Source organism: Nematolebias whitei, chromosome 17, assembly GCF_014905685.2.
Source record: "Nematolebias whitei isolate Nwh7 chromosome 17, NemWhi1, whole genome shotgun sequence".
In the NCBI taxonomy this organism is placed as follows: Eukaryota; Metazoa; Chordata; class Actinopteri; order Cyprinodontiformes; family Rivulidae; genus Nematolebias; species Nematolebias whitei.
The window spans coordinates 37,246,916-37,253,815 of record NC_056514.1 but is presented as its reverse complement, the minus strand read 5'-3'; positions in this window follow the sequence as shown (position 1 = coordinate 37,253,815).

Genomic DNA, 6,900 nt, shown 5'->3' with positions numbered 1-6,900 from the left:
TTTTAGTAGATAAAAATGTCTCCATATTAGATTTCTCAGTCACTTAACATTATAATGTACCATCACAACATCCTGATTGGAGAGGAAATGGACCGATTAGCTGCAATTAGGATCACTTTCACACGAGCCACAAAAACGGAGAGATGGAAGGCAAATATCTAAAAATCACAAAGTGTTTGAATTACAGCCTGACTGATATGGGAATTTTGGTTAACACCAATACAGATGTTGGGAGAAGACTTAATGCCGATAACCGATATATTGGCTGAGAGCTTTTTAGCTTTGTCCACTCCCAAGAATCTAACAGCTACTTTTAACTCTGTTTTGTCACTTAAAGTCTTGAAAAGTGAGGCTCTCTAAACGTCTATCTTGAGAGGCATGTAGCTATTGACAAGCAGGTTGGAGGCCTGAAGATAATTTATTATTGTTTTTTTATTTAAATATTACAGATCAGTTAAAATAAACTTCCCATGCTCTGTTCAGAAAATACGCTACACAGTATTGCTCCCTGCTTCGGCTGTGCTGAAAGTGAAAGTTAAAGTGAACGGCCATGACTTGAAAGTGTCTGCATGCACCCTCTGCTGGATACATTATGTAATTACACCTTTTGCATTTAAGGACACGGCTGGTTCCCACTGTTTGCACCTGCGCATAATCCAGTTATGAACGATGTGTCCCCAATAAAATATCGGCCCTATCGATATATTTGTCGGGCTCTAGTTCATATTCCTGTAAATAATTAACCTCTATAGTTTTCATATCTAATTGAGGCATGCAGGCAAACTGTGTATTAGGGTTAGCCAATAATTTGATAGATATATAACAATATACTTGTATTCAATAATGGTGATGTGAGTTTTAAGCATATTTTCGATAAGATTACATCGTTTCACTGACACACTTCTTTTTCTTTTCGGGTTGAAGCGTCTGCTTCAGTTTCAACCCAAACAGAAAAAGCCGCGACACACGAGGTTTCACAAGAGAAGAGAAAGCAGACGACATAACTGATAAGAGGAAAGACTAATTTGGTGGTGTGGAAGTGGTTCGACTATCTTAAATATCCGATAAACTGCAGGTTTGTGCTGCAAAATGTGCCGGAGAGTCGTTCAAACCAGCGATGGGAACACATCGAACTTGTTCCACGTTTCCACTCGATAGAATCTGCTGAGAGTCGGAAGATGAAGCGCGATAAAAGTTTGAGTCAACGTGTCCCTGAAACAACATCCCCATGGTTATTTTGTTGTTTAAAGTTAAAACTATTAATATTGACAAAGTTGAGAGTTTTATGTTTATTTGATGGTGATTCAAATTTTTTTGACGGCTAAATACAAATAAAAGGTGAACATTAATTTGTTTGTACAGTTTTTCTGAGGCTTTTATATTGTTTATATCGATATCGGAATTATATCGTTATCGACCGAAATTAGGAAACGTATCGTGATAAAAGTTTTGATCGTATCGTCCAGCCCTACTGTGTAAACAGACAATCAACAACATATTAATCATAGTTTATCAGCACATCTCATCACTTACAGGTTGAAAATGTTATTTTACTGGGTCAAAATGACAAGATATATATATATATTATTTTCTTTAAAACTCCAGCTAAAGTCTTGATTGTTGTAACAAATGGGCATTCCTCTGTGAAGAAGAGAGGTCTCTGTTGGTCAAGGCTGCACTTTCTTCAGCAGACAATCTGTATGAACTGTATACAGATTAGGGGTATGTACAAGTAAATGTTCTGCACAGTTTGGTACAACTGGATAAAGAAAATGCCAAATTATAGTAGTTGTTTTCTTATTTTAAACAGACCATCATCCTCCCAGAAGCAGAAAAACAAACCACTTTTGTTAATGAGAAAGCTCTAAGGTGGCAGGCCATGTACAACAAGTAGCAACTTCAAAATAAAATTAAATAACTGAAAAGTCATATTGTTCTCTTAGTCATTCAATCTGAATTGCAAACAGTGTCCTGCAGGCCATGTGTCCAAAACAAAGCATGATAAACTCTAAAAATGAAACATATCCCTCGTTTGTTAATAAAACAGTACAAATAAAAAGCGCAACCCACTGCTTCCAAATGCATTCGCGTGTAGGTGGTGAGTTGCACTTGTGTCCAAGAGTGCCGTGCTCAGAGTGCAGGATGGAAAATCAATGCATCCAATCTAAAGAAATGTGGAGCTTAAGCAGAACGAGGCTAAAATCTCTGGACTCCGAGGATATTATGAACATACTGGTCTGTTTTCTCCTTGCTTGTTGGGAAATGTACCAGTAAATTAAATCAAATTTTAGCTGCATGGCACATTTCCTGCATAGCAACCTAATGTGCGTTCAAACAATAAAACAATTACTATACATATGGCATCTTATACTAGGCCTGTCGTGATAAATCAATTAATCGCAGGATGAACGAAAATTATCGACCTAATTTTCATTTATCGGCTTTTTAGTTTCTTCGTGTCTCTCTCTTTCTACTGGACACGGCTCAACTCTGGTCTCTTCACTCTTCCATTTCTCGTTTCTCTTTAAAATCTGTTTTAACGATCCAAAATTGCGTTTTTGGATCGTTAAAAGAAGCTAAGCTACAAGCTAAGCTAACAGTCCGACCTCGGGAATAAATCTCCGTCTTGTCAAGTTCCAAAAGTCACGGTTGAAACCTGTGCCTTCGTGTAAAAAGTAGTTTTTCTCTGAAAATAAAAGCTGAGAACTTGTTTACTGAATTTTTTATTAAAAGCTTTGTGTGAAAAATGCTATGCTAAAGCTCTCAAATCACCAAAGAGCTCCACCATGTCAGCCCATGTCACGTCAAGCCGTCCTCCCTCCCATTTGTCTTAAAGAGGCACGCTGTTGTTCAACTATCCATCCTTTGGTTCAGTCTTATACCACCATCAGGTGGTCTAAAAAGGTACTACACACCAAACAAATCAACATTTCTTCTAAAATTTGACAATTAACTATTGTTAATTTTCAAACAATATTATCGTTTATCGCAATAATTTCTGAGACGATTAATCGCCCAGCCAAATTTGTTATCGTGACAGGCCTATATTATATGCCCATTGACACACCATTATACAGCAATACACCAATCTACAGCAACGACCTGGACGAGCAAAGATCTTGCATAACATTTGACCTTGATTTGTGACCTTGAACATGGAAGTAGGGTGACGAAAAGTGTATGTGACACACTGTTTATTGATGATGCATGTGTATCAAGTTTCATTAAAATATCTTGAGTGGATCAGAAGTTATGGCTCAGAAAAGAGCAAGTTTACATACATTTCGACGGAGACTGTATCGTAATATCTCAGCTTTTCAAAGGGCGTATAGTCAAAAAATAAATTTAAAAATAAAAAATGTTGAGGCATTCCTCTAGTAACCTGACGGACGCATGCAGCATTCAAACTGCAGCTGAAAAAAAGCTACTTCTTTTTGGTCTTCCACCTACCTGGGCTGAACTTGAACACATTTGTAAGTGTAACAGTAGCTTTAGAGGACTTTCTCTTTTCTTTTGTTGTGGCCATTAGAAAAAAGCTTATAAATCAAAAACGTGTGACCTCTTCAAGACGAGACTGTGGCGTACTCGTTTCTGTTTGGTTTTCTGTACTTGTGACAGATGTCGTACACTGACCATACAAAAAGACTGCACGTATAGTTACACAACTAATGCAGGTGTTTGTATTACAAGACAGGAAATGCAATGAACAATCTGTATTAAAAAATGAATGCTAATCATGTTAGACTGATTGGTAACTAAATGTTTCCTAGGTGTGAGTGAGAGAGTGAATGGTTGTTTGTCTCGTTTGTCTCTATGTGTCCCTGTGATGGACTTGCGACCCGTCCAGGATGTACCCCGCCCCTCGCACAGTGATTGCTGGACATGGGCACCGGCGACCCCGTGACCCAAAATGGAAGAAGCGGGTAAAGATAATGGATGGATGTTAACCATGAAAATAGGCAGCTCTTTGGTGGGGGATACCGCAGAGGTCCATTCTCGGTCCTCTTCTCTTTACTTTATACCTGCTGCCACTAGATGCTATTTTTCATAAACATGGCATACCTTTCCATTTTTATGACAGTGACTGTCAAATTTACTTCCCTCTAGCACACTGGTGTACATTCTATCCAACCTCTTCTTGACTGCCTGGCTGACATCAGGGACTGGATGGCTTTAAATGTCTTAAATTTAATGAGAAGAAGACAGAAGTTGTTTCCACCTAATGGCACAGTCAAGAACCACTGTATGGACCTTTCCTCTCTAGCCCCGTTAGAGAAACAGGTTGTCACTAATCTGGGAGTGAAAACGGACCCTTCCATGAAACTAAACAGTCATGTAAACACGATTGTTAAATCTTGTTTGTGTGTTTGTTCAGTTGAGGGGACTGTCTAAATTCAAGCCTATACTGTCCAAAAGTAACTTCGAGACAGTAACACATGCTTTCATCCATCCAGACTTGATTACTGCAATGTGCTTCTTTTAGGAATCAGTCAGACTATTGCACGTTTACTGGTTCAAAATGCCGCAGCCTGATTTTTAACTGGTACAGGCAAAAGAGAGCACATTACTCCAGTTCTGGCCTCCCTTCACCGGCTCCCAGTTCACGTTAAAATTAATTTTAAAATCCTTCTGTATGTTTTTAAATCTCTGAACAGCTCTGCCCCCTCTTATCTTGCTGATCTGCTGCAGCCATATGTCCCACAGCGCTCTCTGAGGTCAGCAGACCAGATGCTTTTATTGGTTCACTCGTTTTAAGCTCAGAGGTGACGGGACCTTCTCTGCTGCAGGTCCAAAACTGTGGAACGAGTTACCACTGCATGTCAGGCAGGCTCCCTCTCTCACCGTTTGTCTCGTTTAAAAACTCACTTTTGTTCCCGGGCTTTTGACACTGTGTAAGTTTACTTTAACTTGCCTGTATTCTATGTTAGTCATTTAGTTTTTATCTTTACTTCTGTGGATCTGTGTATTTTATCCTGTGTCCTTTTCTTGTTTTGTTTTTGCTGTACAGCACTTGGGCTGGCCTTTTTGCTGTTTAAAGTTCTTTACCAATAAAGTGGTATGGTAATCATGAAAATAAAAAAGGAGACTAAATTTCTTATGCCCTGAACTAGTTTTCTTGTCATTTTTGTTAATTTTTGTAATGGCCTCAAACACCTTTTATAAAGAGCTAAATACAGAGTGAGTTCCAGTTCCAGTGACTCAGCTGTCACGTCAAAGAAAAGCTCTTATTGTTTCGACGTAACATGGCCCCGTCTCCCTCAGCTGCCTCTTCACAATGATGTCTTACTTACCCACACACACTTTATTTTATCCACTCTCACTCTCAGGATATCAGACACCACAACCCTGCAGATGGGCTTAAACTGGGTAATGGTACCTGAAGCAACATGTAGCGCTCAAGTGACTGTCGGATGATGGAGGATCCGTCAGGCAGATTAGATTGTACTTTGAAGGTGAGGAAATTTGGAAGCAGCTGGTAAAAGCAGTTGATAAAAACCAGAGAAACGTCCTTTAACTGAGAAGTTGAAGCCATGTGGTTAGGCTGCAGCTGTAATGGTAGCCATGATGCAGCCACCTTACATGGTCGTTCATGAAAGCTGCAGCCGTGTCCTTCTCAAAATGTTAAAGCAGATCTGAACATCTACGCTCAGACCCCAATCTCCTGCTCCTCAGGTGACTCCTGGCTTACATAATGGTCCTAGAACAAACCTTTATTTCTAAAAACCTACAAAAATTAAAAATCGCCAGAGAATTTGATTAACCTGACCTCAGTTAGCCTAATTAGCATCTATTTTTTTCATTTCCTACTTGGTAGTCATTTAAGAAGATATTTGTTCAGAGCTATTCAACTAAACAGCAGGGGGCCACAGTTACTGGAAGCCAAGAGCTCAGGGACCGGACATCAGCAGTTATTCTCATTAAGTACGTTTGTTGTACAATTTTAAATCTAGTTTTATTTAAAAATGAACCCAATGGTGGACTGAACTGAGCACACCCGTGGGCCTGATTTGGCCCCCGGGCCACCAGTTGAATAGCCATGTACTAGTCAAAGTAGTAAAAAGTAAAATTCAGTCATTTAAAGCGATTAAACCTGGTTTTATTAGTCATGTTGGGCATACTTAACCTTAGCTTTAGCTGTTTTTTACCAGCTGAATTTTCAAGTCAAAGCAGACGATACAGCTGAAGATCAAGAACGAAGGTCAAACCCTTTTAAAGCCATTTAACAGGAAAGTGTTTTAGTGGACAGACTATAAAGAAATCATGTAATGTTGATATTTCTCGGTTTGGGGGACATTTTATCTGTGACTGTCAGCCCGCCTAGGGTCAGACTCTGTCTCCTGCTGGTGCGCTGCCAGCTGTCTCCATGGCAACAGGATGCACGAGCCACAAATAGCGCTCCGAGCGGAGTATCCCTTCGCCGTCATGGGACCCATATCTGAGCACATCGCACTCCTCCTAATATCACATCCATCCACAGCAACAGATAGATCTGATCAAAAAAAAATTATATACACATATATACATATATATATATATATATATATATATACACATATATACATACATATATATATATATATATATATACATATATATATATATACATATATATATACATATACATATATATATATATACATATATATATATACATATACATATATATATATATACATATACATATATATACATATACATATATATACATATATACATATACATATATATACATATATACATATATACATATATACATATACATATATATACATATACACATATACATATACACATATATACATATACACATATATACATATACATATATATATATATATATATACATATACATATATATACATATACACATATATACATATACATATATATATATATATA